The following is a 13,572-nucleotide window of genomic DNA, read 5'->3' on the forward strand; positions in this document are numbered from 1 at the left end:
CTAAGGGGTGGGGTAGACAGACAGACACGAGGGAGAGAAGAAGGATAAGGGAAGGGGGAAGAGGCAGAAGAAAAGGTAGGAATTTAAGTGGGAGACTGGAAGGCTTTAAGAAAAAAGTGGGTTTTTAAAGACCGTTTGAAACTGGACAGATTAGGGGACTCAGATTAGGGGACATGGCACTTACCACTTTAGATACAATTCCAGAAGCCTACTAATGGTTCCTATTATTATTATTATATTATATATCGGATTTCCATTTATATATCTATGAACGAGTACAAGTGAATTTGAGGACTCTAAGTATTGGATACTTAAGATACATAACGCGATTAATTAACAGGTTACCACTGAACTGCATTTATACTGAAAATCAAATACCCTTGAATCACTTATTGGACTACTTAGGCATCTGGGCTATTACAAGAGTCGCTAAGAGAGGAGTTTCTGTGTACGGTATTTAGTAATGCAATTGCAAAGAGACTATTAGATTGCCTAATGTGTATCATTTGCTAGCATTGATGATTACATGCTCTTTTTATCATTTACATGTTCTGGCCTGAACTATCGTTGCTTTGCTGAATTTACATATATTAATAAAACATCTTTCTGACATTTTAAATTTGAATTTCCATGCATATATTATTAAGTTGAGCACTTTGGGACATAACCATAAGTAAATCAAAATGTTGTATTCATGACTTCTATATTCTTTACAGTAAGGATAATATCCTACTTTTTCATGTGGAGTGATGATTCAATTAGAAATATATATATATATATATATATATATATATATATATATATATATATATAATATGTATATATATATATGTGTGTGTGTGTGTGTGTGTGTGTGTATATATATAATATATATATATATAATATATATATATATATATATATAGATGTTAACCCGTGCATGATACTCATGTATTCTAGTCAAATCAAGCTACTTAAGGTGTTAAAAAGGTTCTTGTCATGCATTTGGGGCTAGGCCAGGCCTCCTCAGGGGAAGAGCGTTACTTCCCGACGCAAGCGCCCTTTTTTAACGTGGTTTTGTCCACATGTCACCACCTTATCATTTTTCTCCATCACCTCATCCTTCATCTTCATCGCCACATCCTTCATCAAGCTACTTAAGGTGTTAAAAACTCCCCACTGTCACCCCCGGCAACCACCAACCACTCCCTACTGTCACTTCTCCTTCAAGAAATATATAGGTCAGTGTATAACTCTGCCCAGCATGCTGCAGCTTGGTTGTTTTTTTTTTCCACACACGCCACTAGGCATTTATATAGTGTGATATATATATATATATATAAGAAAGGTAGAAGAAACACGGCGCCACATAGTGTATTACCATAATAAAAAACAATGTTTGAGAATGAATAAAGTGTGATAGAGATAGAAACACACTGGAAATATATTAACAATACATTGTGATTGTCAGATAGTGATCAGAGATAGCACTCGTGCCAATACACTTAAATCCCAGGTGTTATCACCACTGATATTTATTGAGCGTACCAGATAAAAAACCTTTCAGGCATATCTGTAAAAACTGCTGGAATATTCAATGCTTCTAGATGTCTCCAAATCCTCAATACTAGGGGAAGTCACTGGAACCGCTTGAGCATCCGTATTATATAGTGTGATAAAAAAGACTAAAATAGTGTGATACTGTATACAACAGAATTTATTGATAAAAGTAAGTATCAAACTTACATAAAATCATTCATAAAAGTGCATATAAAGGTATCTTTTGGTAGTACTCATCTGGACAGCGTGGATTCCCCGCAGGGCAGGTAACAATCAGTCCCAATATATCTCCAAAGCGGATCACCTGCATAAGTACCCTGATATCCTAAAGTGCACAGTAGGTCTCAACGCGTTTCGTCCATATAATAAAGCGGACTTCATCAGGAGGAAAACATTAAGAAATATTGATCCGGTCATGGAGCCCGACTTTATACCTTCTGGCGCCATCTTGGAACTCTCAGACTGAGGCGCGCTGCGTCCACCCACGCAGACGCGATGATGTACATAGAAGCGCTGTGTGACATGCACACTTGTATAGTAACCGCTCATTGACTCGTATTATGGTGGTGAATCAGATCTCACGGAGACTGTGAGATCGATATACATAGTTGTGCATACCCAAGACTATTTATAAGCATAACATCTGAAATAACAAGTGAACCTCAATACACAATAATAACACTATTGAATATAATATCTAGTGGTAGGTACAATATAGCTCTCTTGAGACATAGAGATGGAGAGCAAAAAATTCACTATAACTTAACAATATATATAAAATACTCAAAACCTAACGCATGAACATTAACCTGAATCACATAACGATACAGATAATGAAATAGTGAGAGCATAAAAATTATGCCAAGGTGAACTAACAATAATGATCCATATAGTATACCTATACCATTTTTGTGCTAATGGCACTGATAATGAAGTAGTGATGACATGAATGACTTAGTATTACCCATATTAGAACAATGAAAGCAAAAACCTAATGGACTGAGAAGATGTAAAAAGGTATTTAACATAGAAGATACTAGGGGGAAGGGCCAATATAATAGGCCTATTCTGAATCACTTTGACATAAAGATATGAAAAATAAAAAATTATGAAAAAACAAAAGAAGGGGATAGTGAATAGAAATGACCAGTATATATAGATGTATAATCTAATCCACTATAAAAACGGAGCCAATTCATAACTATCATTGAGACCAAAGGGAGTGAGAGTTTTTAATGTAAAGATCCAATACATCTCTCTTTGAGATAATTTCTTATGTATATCACCTCCTCTCTGACCAAGTTCAACTTTCTCTATGGCAATAAATTTGAGGCATTGTGGATCTGCTAGATGTTTCTCTGAAAAATGTCTAGAGACTGTGTGGCTAAGTACTTTATTTTTTATATTCCTGACATGTTCCTGTATGCGGAGTTTCAAAACCCTTTTTGTCTTTCCTACATACTTCAGGCCACAGTCACATTCAAGAAGGTAAATAACCGAGGAGGACAAACAATTCAGGAGTTCCTTAATCTGAAACTTTTGGCTTCTATTGGAGTTATAAAAAATCTTATTAATAGGAAACGAGTATTTACAGATACTACAATGATTGCAATGAACACTACCTTTAGTATTCAAAAAGGAAGATGAAGAGGAATTATTAGTGGGATACTCTCTAAGTCTGCTAGGTGCTAAAATATCTTTAAGATTGCGACTTTTTTTAAAAATGATATTTGGTTTAACAGGGAGTAACATTCCAGTGTTTATTCAGAACGGCTCTAATAAACCCCTCTTTGCTATTATAAGTAGTAATAAAGGGGACAAAAAACTCCTTTTTTTCTTCTTATAGTGAAGAAGATTGAAGCGTTCTAAGTTTTTAGTTTTCTCCACGGCTTTCACTAGAAGAGTTTCCAGATAGCCCCTCTGTTTAAACCTTTCTGAATACAAATCCAATTGTGCATTACAAAATGTATCTTCACTGCAGTTACGTTTAATCCGGTGGAACTGAGAGTAAGGTATATTCATTAAACATTTCTTTACATGTGAGCTGTTAAAATGAAGATAACTGTTGGTGTCAATAGACTTCATATAATTTCATGTTGTGATAGATTCTCCCTGTCCTAATAGGGTCAGATCTAAATATTCGATCTTGGTTTTATCATATTTCATGGTGAATTTGAGGTTAAACTTATCACCAATAAACAAAAATAATTTTTGCAAACACGCCACATCTCCCTTCCAAATCAAGATAATATCCATATACCTTTTGTAGAAAATGATGTTATCGGAAAAAATGTTAGGAGTATATATGTATTGCTCCTCCCACTCGCCCATAAAGATATTTGCAAAGTTGGGCGCAGATATTGTGCCCATTGCGGTGCCACATGTCTGTAAATAAAATTTATTGCAAAACTGAAAATAATTGTGTGTTAGTATAAATTGAATAAGTACATATATAAATTCCTGATGTATGGGAGAAAGACTGCTGTCAGTTTCCAAGACATGTTTAACAGCCAAAATTCCTTTATCGTGTTCAATAGAGGTGTAAAGGGCTTGAACATCGATGGTGACCCAGTAAAAGTCATCATCCCATTTATGATTTTGAAGGATCTGAAAAATATGCGTGGTGTCCTTAATATACTATCTTAAAGACTGTACATGTTTGTGAAGAAAGACATCCACATATTTTGAAACATTGGAGGTCAATGAGTCGATGCCAGCGACTATTGGTCGCCCTGGTGGATGTAACAGGCTTTTATGAATTTTTGGCAGATGATAAAAAATGGGCAAAACAGGATAATTATTCATCATAAATTGAAACTCATCTTTAGTGATGATGTCTCTATGAAGTGCATTTGTTAATATAACTCTCAGTTCCGTAACAAAATCACAAGTAGGATCTCTCTCCAACGGAGAATAAGAGGACATATCCCCAAGAAGTCTCAAAGCTTCACGTACATAATCTTGTCTGTTTTGTACCACAATTCCTCCTCCCTTATCTGCTTGTCTAATAACTATGTCAAAGTTATTTTGTAAATCTAAGACTGCTTTATTTTCTTTGACATTAAGATTAAAAGGTACCTGCACTTTGTTAGTCTGTTCACAGAGATCTCCTGTGACTAAATCCTGGAAGATCTCGATATGTTTACTTTTAGATTCAAGAGGAAAATATTTAGAGGGAGGTTTTAGCCCAGACTTAGAATTCATTTAAAAATTATTAACAAGGCTCAAATCTTTCTTGGCAAAATGCCTTTTAAGAGTTATCTTTCTGATAAACTTGTTAATATCTATATATAGCTGGAATTTGTCAGGACCTTTAGCTGGCGCAAAAGAGAGTCCTTTTTTAAGGACCGAAACTTCAGGTTTCGTAAGATCATGGGATGAAAGATTAAATACCCCCTCCTTCCTTAAACTAATATTATCAGTTAGACATGTCTCCTTTTTTGGTTTCTTACATCCTCCTCATTTGCCTCTTGTTCTGAGTGCCTGCGCTTTAGAGGTGATGCCCGTATATTTTCTCTTTGAGCGTATGTTTCAATTTCTCCCTTGGTGTAGGATAAGGGGAAAAACAATTCTCACTATCACTATCAACACTTTCTAATGGTGCAAATCTGTTTCTAGAAGAGAAAGGTTTCCCTCGTGGTGGTCTATTAACCTCTAATTGAGGAGCCCTAGGCCATCTGTTGGTTTTATTAGAAACTTTTTTCCAAAATGAAATTGGTTCACTAGATTGGTCAGACTTATTATAAGTCTTAGATGTACCCAATAATGTTTTTTTCCAAGTTTTAATATTATTTCTTTCATAATCATGTTTATCTTGGAAAAATTTCCTTTCCTTGATTCTAATAACTTCTGATTCAACCTTATCTAACTTTTTATTAAGAACCACCTCATTCTCTGTAAAAAGGGGGTTGTCTTTATGTGTATTGAGGACAGACTCTTTCTCATTAATTTCATTTTCTATAGTGTGAAACATTTTCTTTTTCTCTTGTATGATGAGTTGAATTAAATTACACGAACATTCATGTAGAATGTTATCCCAGGCTTTAAGAAATTCAGAATTATTGATCCCAAAAGTGGGGGATTTATTGATTCTTAGGCCTCTGGGTATGCAGTTAACCTTAATATAATTTTCCATGCTCTTAATGTCCCACCATATCTTAGTCTCTTTAACAAGAGTTCTTTCTAAGTCCCAAAATAGACTATCTAGATCACTATCAGATCCTATAGGAGCAGCTCTATCCTCAAAGATTTTATGGCAAAGATCAGATCTCTAATTCATTCTATTGGCAAATTTCCACATATTGTTTTTGCACAGATAGGGCATGCAGCCAAATATCTGTAACACCTATAGTATAATTATACACACAACAGATACCCAATACAGGGCCGCGTAACCCACTTCTGTGTACAAAGTCACTGAATAATGATGTTACTTGTACACAATAATAGTGTATACACACAGTCCAAATTACAGGAGGCAGCCAGTTCCAATAACAGATGGTGAATCTGGAATACCTAAAAAAAGAAAGGTAGTAGAAACACGGCGCCACATAGTTCATAGTGTGAACTGGCTGCCTCCTGTAATTTGGACTGTGTGTATACACTATTATTGTGTACAAGTAACACCATTATTCAGTGACTTTGTACACAGAAGTGGGTTATGCGCCCCTGTATTGGGTATCTGTTGTGTGTGTGTGTGTGTATATATATATATATATATATATATATATATATATATATTACAATGTAATATGTTTTCTAGAAAAGTTTTTTGGTTTTTTTTGTTGCATTAACTAAGACCTGGGGGCATATTTACTAAACTGCGCGTTTGAAAACGTGGAGATGTTGCCTATAGCAACCAATCAGATTCTAGCTGTCATTTTGTAGAATGCACTAAATAAATGATAACTAGAATCTGATTAGTTGCCATAGGCAACATCTCCACTTTTTCAAACCCACAGTTTAGTAAATCTAGCCCCTGGTCTCTTTTTACTCAGCATTGGGAGAGCAGAAGTGGCTGATAAAAGGCCACATAACATTATAGAATATAGTGTTTAGAGAAGCACAATCCTAGTGACCAGTTAAGGCAAAATTTTGAATCCTCATCTTCGCAAATTACTCCCTATTGTATATTAAAATTGAAATCAATGGAATACTTAAATCAGTCACAGAAAAGCAGCATAAGCTAGTGTTTGGACTGCAACTTCCAAAGGTTGGCTAAACTTGATTTCTTTTTTTTATTGTTATATTGGCTGCAGACATGTTTTTACAACCAGATAGTGGGAATTCTAATGTGAACATTGTGGTATAAGTTATAGCACATTTGCACTTTTGATGTCCTGTGCAGGCCCTCCATTCATTTGAAACTTGGACCGCAGTGTTGTAAACTAGCACTCAGGCAGTTATAAACACAGAATAATATATTACAGATACATGATGGCAGCGGTTGGTTAACTCATAAAATTGCAAGCGTGTCCCAGTAGTGTCTTAAAGTATATCATTATCCAAAGCCAAAATATTGTACTTTGGATGGAGTTTAAAGAGTTAAGATGAAAAAGCAAATTCCCCCATACTTGGAAGTTGCCATTTCCTGCATTCCCAGTGTCTTCACTCAGCCTTCCTTGTACTGCACGGCAGGTTTTAAATTCTGTGAGCTTGTCATTCATGTGAAGTTGAGAGAAAAGTACAAGCATGAAAACCATAACAAACATTGGGAACCTCATAAATTCCCATAAAATCTGGTATTTCAAATTGGGAATTTAAAAGCCTATGATGCTGGACAGATGATGCTGCAGTAGGGATATGAATTTGCAGAAATTAAATAATTTCTCTTACAAGTAGCGTTAGATACTCTAGAGCAGTGGTGGGCAATAGTCGGCCCTCCAAGCATTCACCTGCGCCCCAGAAAGGGATTAATATTCGGGGGGGGGGACACTTTAAACAGGGTGCCCCCTATAATGTAACATGGTTAACATTTTAAACACATTTAGACAAATACACAGGCAATACTGTGTGTACTACTGTTAGATGAACAGATCTGCCTTCACAAGCAGTACATTGTAAAGCAGGACATACCTCCAATCTGTCCTTCCAGTCGGACCAAATCCTGGCTAAATGAGACAGTCGCCCAAATTTGGGATTGCCCCACCAGATTTAGAACAGTTGGAAGACTATCCAACTATCTCCTACCTGTTCTCACTTTCACTACCTGCGGCTGCTGGGTTTTTTAGTTGCTGCTTGTCTGGATCCTGGAATGTTGGGGGCCCTATTTGGGAAAAAAATGGGTATGTGTAATTTAGAAAACTCCAACCATCCACCAATGTTAAATCAATAGCACCTCCTTTTAATAATGAGGCATCCTTCCAGCCCCAAGATTAAAATAGTAATATTCACAATTTATAAATAGATCTGTTTCTCCCCAACCAGTACTGACATTAAATTATGAGCATACACATTTAATAAATAGACCAATTTCATTCCGACCAGCCCCAACATTAAATTAATAGTACTACCATTTAATAAATAAGCCTATTTCTCTCCCTCCAAGCAGCCCCAGCGAGAAATTAATAACATTTATGTTTCATAAATATAACCATTTCCCAAAACCATCCCTGGCATTAAGTAATTCATATTCACATATCCACATTCAATTAATAACCTCAAACCACTCCAGTATTAAATTAAAGGTCCTGTCACCTCACTTTAAATTAATAGGCCTCACTATTAAATGAAATATACCCACCATCACCACACAAATAAATTAATAGCACCCACCATTAAGTTATTAGCTCTGATCCATAGTCCGCCATTAAATTAATAGCCTGCCTCCCACCCAAATTACAGTAGATGCCCCTCCATCCCAGGAATAAATTATGAGCATTTACGTCTAATAAATATACCTATTTCCTTCAGACCATCACTGCCTTTAAATAATTCCTATTCACATTAAATAACTAGACCTCATTCTGCCCAAACTCAGCCCCACATTCAATTAATAGCCCCCACACCACCCCAGCATTAAATTAAAGGTCTCATCACCCCATCTTAAATTAATAGGCCCCACTATTAAATTAAATGGTGAACCAATAAATAAAATTGCCCAAGGATCACCTCAGAAATAAAATAGCACCCATTAAATATTTAGCCCCCAACTACACTCCTCCACTAAATTAATGCAATACCTCCCTCCCACATTATTTTAAAACCAATCCTCCTTTGCTCACACATTATATTATGATGCCCCCTTCACACATTCTATTAAGAGCTCAGTCCCTTCCCTCACATATTATATATATCTTCCCTGAAACATTATATTAAGACACCCCTTCCTTCACATATTATTGTAACATACCCTCCTTTCCTCACACATTATAGTAACATACCCCCTTTTCTCACACATTATAGTAGCTTATCTTGTTACATCCGCGCTGTGTAGAAGCCTCTCTTGCCACTCTGCAGACATGGGATGGTCATGTGGTGCACATCCCATGTGACACCGGTCAGTGGTGTCACATGGGAAGAAGCAGGCACACACAGGGTGAGGATCGGATCATTACATATGCAGCCACTAGAAGGAAGGTCCTCTAAATTTTTACTCTCATAGCGCACACCCTTAGATACAACGCAGAACTGCCTGTGCATGTAATTGTATCCAGTATTCAGGGCTGCGGTTCACTATTTCCAAGGGCAATAAAAGTAAAAACTCTGATTGGTGGATATAAAAAGATGTGATTAAAACAGTTGATGAAAAATTAATTAAGTAATGTATATGGTTTTAGGGGGGCATGTATAAAACAACAAATGAAATGTGTCTGAAGGTGGAAACCACATTTGCTATTTAATGTATATGCTGCTATATTTGTATTTCATATTTACTACAGATTCCTTCATGCTCTAGAAGAATGCTAAAGAAATGTTTTCTTTTGTGTTGCTAGTTTATTATCAGAAATAATTAAGTGCAAGTCAGTCGTATTGATTTATAACATAATTATAGTCTAAGTTCAATTTTTAACCACACATTCCTTTTATTTTCTGAAATAATTCTACTACAACACATGCTAATGGAATAAATGTTCTGAGGTCGGAGAACAGTTTGCACAAGCCTCTTGTTGCCAATAGAACATATCCCCCATAGAAAACAGTAAACAATCATTGTTAAGACGAATGAAATTATACCTACAATTTAAGTTGCGCCACACACACACACACACACACACACATATATATACACACTATATGGACAAAAGTATTTGTTCACCCCTGTTAATTATTGAATTGAGGTGTTTCAATCAGACCCGTTGCCAGAGTTGTATAAAATCAAGCACCTAGCCATGCAGTCTCCATTTGCAAGTATTTGTGATACAAAATGGGTCATTCTGAAGAACTCAGTGACTTCAAGCGTGGTACTGTGATAGGATGCCACCTTTGCAATAAGACGGTTTGTGAAATGTCATCCCTGCTGGATATTCCACGGTCAACTGTAAATTATATTATTAGCAACTCGGCCACAAGGTGGAAAAACCACATAAAATCACATAGGAGGGTCAACGACTGTTAAGGCGCATGGTGCGTAAAAGTCACCAACACTCTTCTGATTCCATAGCTGAAGAGATCCGAACTTTCACTGGTATTAATGTAAGCACAAAAAGTGTGCAATGAGTGCTTAATGGAATGGGTTTTCATGGCCGAGCAGCTGCATGCAAGTCTCGCATCACCAAGACCAATGCCAAGTATCAGATGGAGTGGTGTAAAGCACACCGCCACTAGATTGTGGAGCAACGGAAACGTGTTATGTGGAGTGACGAATCATACTTCTCTGTTTGGTAGTCGGATGGGTGAGTCTGGGTTTGGCGGATGCTGGGAGAACGTTACCTGCCTGACTGCATTATGCCAACTGTGAAGTTTGGTGGAGAAGGGATAATGGTATGGGGCTGTCTTTCAGGGTTTGGACTAGGCCCCTTATTTCCAGTGAAGGGCAATTTTAATGCTTCAGCATGCCAAGCCATTTTTGACAATGCTATGCTACCAACTTTGTGGCAACAGTTTCGGGAAGACCCTTTTCTATTCCAACATAATTGTGCCCCAGTGCACAAAGCAGGGACTACAAAGACATGGTTTGATGAGTTTGATGTGTAAGAACTTGACTGGCCCGCACAGAACCCGGGCCTCAATCCCACAGAACCTCTTTGGATGAACTGGAACGGAGATTGCATGCCAGACCTTCTCGCCCAATTTCAGTGCCTGACCTCATAAATGCTCTACAGAATGAATGAGCACAAATTCCCACAGAAACACTCCAACATCTTCTGGAAAGCCTTCCAAGAAGAGTTGATGCTGTTATCACTGCAATAGGGGGGCACCCCGACTCTCTGATGGCACCCATTGTCTTGCTTTCAGGTCTGCGCTTTTCCCTTTTATTACCTCCCTGCCTGTACTGTTGTCTAGGGATTTCTCTCCGCTGACTATTACCTCTTGTAACCTTCCATTATTCCAGTGGCTCACTGTTTGCTGTTAGCTGTGTTCCTTCTGCTGCCTGTCACCTGCTCTCAAGTCTCCTAGCGGGCCTCATCTAGTATTCACCCAGAGGGCCTCGACCTACAATAGCCGCAAAGTCCATACCACCTTGCGGGGGTCCCTGGCGAAAAAAACCTGCCTCGTTAGACTCCTCGCCTTTAGGTAAGAGTAGTGTCAATCTAGGCAGACACTAGTTCTCATCCGTGCTCCATGACACCCAGTCTCAGCCATTACTTTACTCAACTTATTGTTTTTAGTACAGTTAACTCACTTTACTTTCTCACTGTATTGTTGCCTGTAGGGAGTGTGTAATTTGCTATCAATTACCATAAGTTAACATATGGTTTTCAAAAACATCATCCAAGAAATGGGTACCCCAATCTCTCTCAATAACTTTGGAGATACCAAACCTACACACAAATTTCTGCACAATTTTCTTAGCAGTAAACACAGTGGTATTAGTTGTAGTTGGATGGGCCTCTACCTAGTTAGAATACACATCAATGCATACCAACGCACATTTTAAATTCCAACAAGGAGGTTACTCTATGAAATCAATCTGAATTATCTGGAAAGGGCCATCTGTGGGAGGGATGTGGGACTGTTCGGTTGGTATAGCCTTCCTTGTGTTCTTTTTCATACAGGAAAGGCATGAAACAGCTTTCACACCAGCACTGGCAGAAAATCCAGGGGCATTCCAGTTAGCATTAACTACTCTACACATACATTCTTTACCCAAATGCATCAACCTAGAAACTTCACTTTACAAGGCAGCGCCGCTTTAAATTTAAGCGCTGAAGACGCTGAACTCGCCGGAGTTGAAGAATCCAGAGGTTCATACATTTACCCCCAGGACTGGGTAGAATTTGTGTGTGCTTGGCATTTGATATCAACTACCATCCGTGGTAACTGTATAGCTGTCAGTACTCCTTGTAGTCTGTTGTGTGTGTACTCTAGATGTAATCTGTGTCAACTAAAGGGATGTCACTGATATCAGGTCTCGCTGTGAAAGTCTGATTTAGATACTCATGAGTATCTCCACAAATGTCCAAATTAATTTCTTCTAAATTCCCATCCTCACACTCTACCCTTTGTTCCTAATGAGGTACAAAAGGTAGGAAATTTGCAGGATTCAGAATGTTACATCATTTGAGAGTGATGTTTGCTTGGTGTATCTAGCAGAAAAGACATGCCTTGTTTGAGCTTAGAAGTGTAGACACTGCATGAGGTGCGTGGAGCATAAAATCATGACTCAGTACTACAGACTCACTCTTTTCTACTAGAAGAACAGCTGCTGCTACTGTACTTAAACAAGTGGGAATAGAACGAGCTACAGTGTCTAATTGTACACTGTAGTAGGCTATAGGTCTGTTACATGTCTTTGTGTGAGGACTCCTTCCGCACAGCCAGCACTTTCCGTACAGAATAGGTCAGATGGCTTTCCATAGTCTGATATTTCCAAAGCAGGAGATAATGTCAGACTTTCCTTGAATGCTAGGAAAACCTGTTCCGTTTCTGCAGTGCTGCACTCGATCGCGCTTGGTAGAGGATACAAGCTCCTGCAGTGGTAGCGCCAGAATAGAGACACCTGGAATCCATTGCTTACAAATCTCACATATAGTCATAAATATTCAACATGCTGCTGTATTTTTAGCAACGTTATGTCTAGTATGTCCTGTACATTGTTTGGTGTCAGGAGTCATAGTCCCTAGGTTAGAGAGTTTCCTAAGAAATTAACTTTCGTCTGGCACAACTGTAATTTGTCCTTAGCAAACTTGTGACCGGTTTATGAAAGATGCAATAACAGAAGATTAATGTCAGTCAGGGAAGATTCAAGCGAGTCTGAACACAACAATAAATCATCAATATACTGTATCAGAACAGAACTACAGGTAGACTGAAAACATTGCAATCAATCATGCAAGGCTTGAAAAAGTATACAAGGGCTGTCAGTGAACCCCTGAGTTAACCATGTCCAAGTATATTGCATGGGATATCAAAGAAGTATGGGTGTGGAGAAACAGTAAAGAAAGCAAAACAAAGGTCACTTACAGTGGAATGGGTAGCTGAAGGAGGGATTTGCATCAGATTGAGAGCTGGATTGGGTACTATGGGAAATTGGCTCTCAACTACTGTGTAAATCCACCTTAAATCCTGTACTAGTCTATAGCCCCCCCCTCCACTCTTTTTAACAGGATAAATGGGACTGTGACCTGAACTGTTAGCATGTATTAAAATACCTTGTTGTAACAGTCTTTCAATAACGGGAAAAATCCAAAGTTCGACTTAAGGTTTCAACGGATATTGCGGTAGTTTTATAGCTTGCCTTCCTTCTTTTAATAAGACCAGTACAGGCGCTACATTTACCATCAATCCAGTGTCTTTTCCATCCTTAGTCTATAGGTGCCAGGTATTCGTGATAGTGTTTGTTCTACCCTGGATGGAGAGATGTTCCATTAGCCTTTGTGGGACCGTCAATACCTCCCTGTACTTCTTGGGCATTATTTTCTGGAATATCTA

The sequence above is a fragment of the Mixophyes fleayi genome, chromosome 2 (assembly GCF_038048845.1).
Source record: "Mixophyes fleayi isolate aMixFle1 chromosome 2, aMixFle1.hap1, whole genome shotgun sequence".
Lineage (NCBI taxonomy): Eukaryota > Metazoa > Chordata > Amphibia > Anura > Limnodynastidae > Mixophyes > Mixophyes fleayi.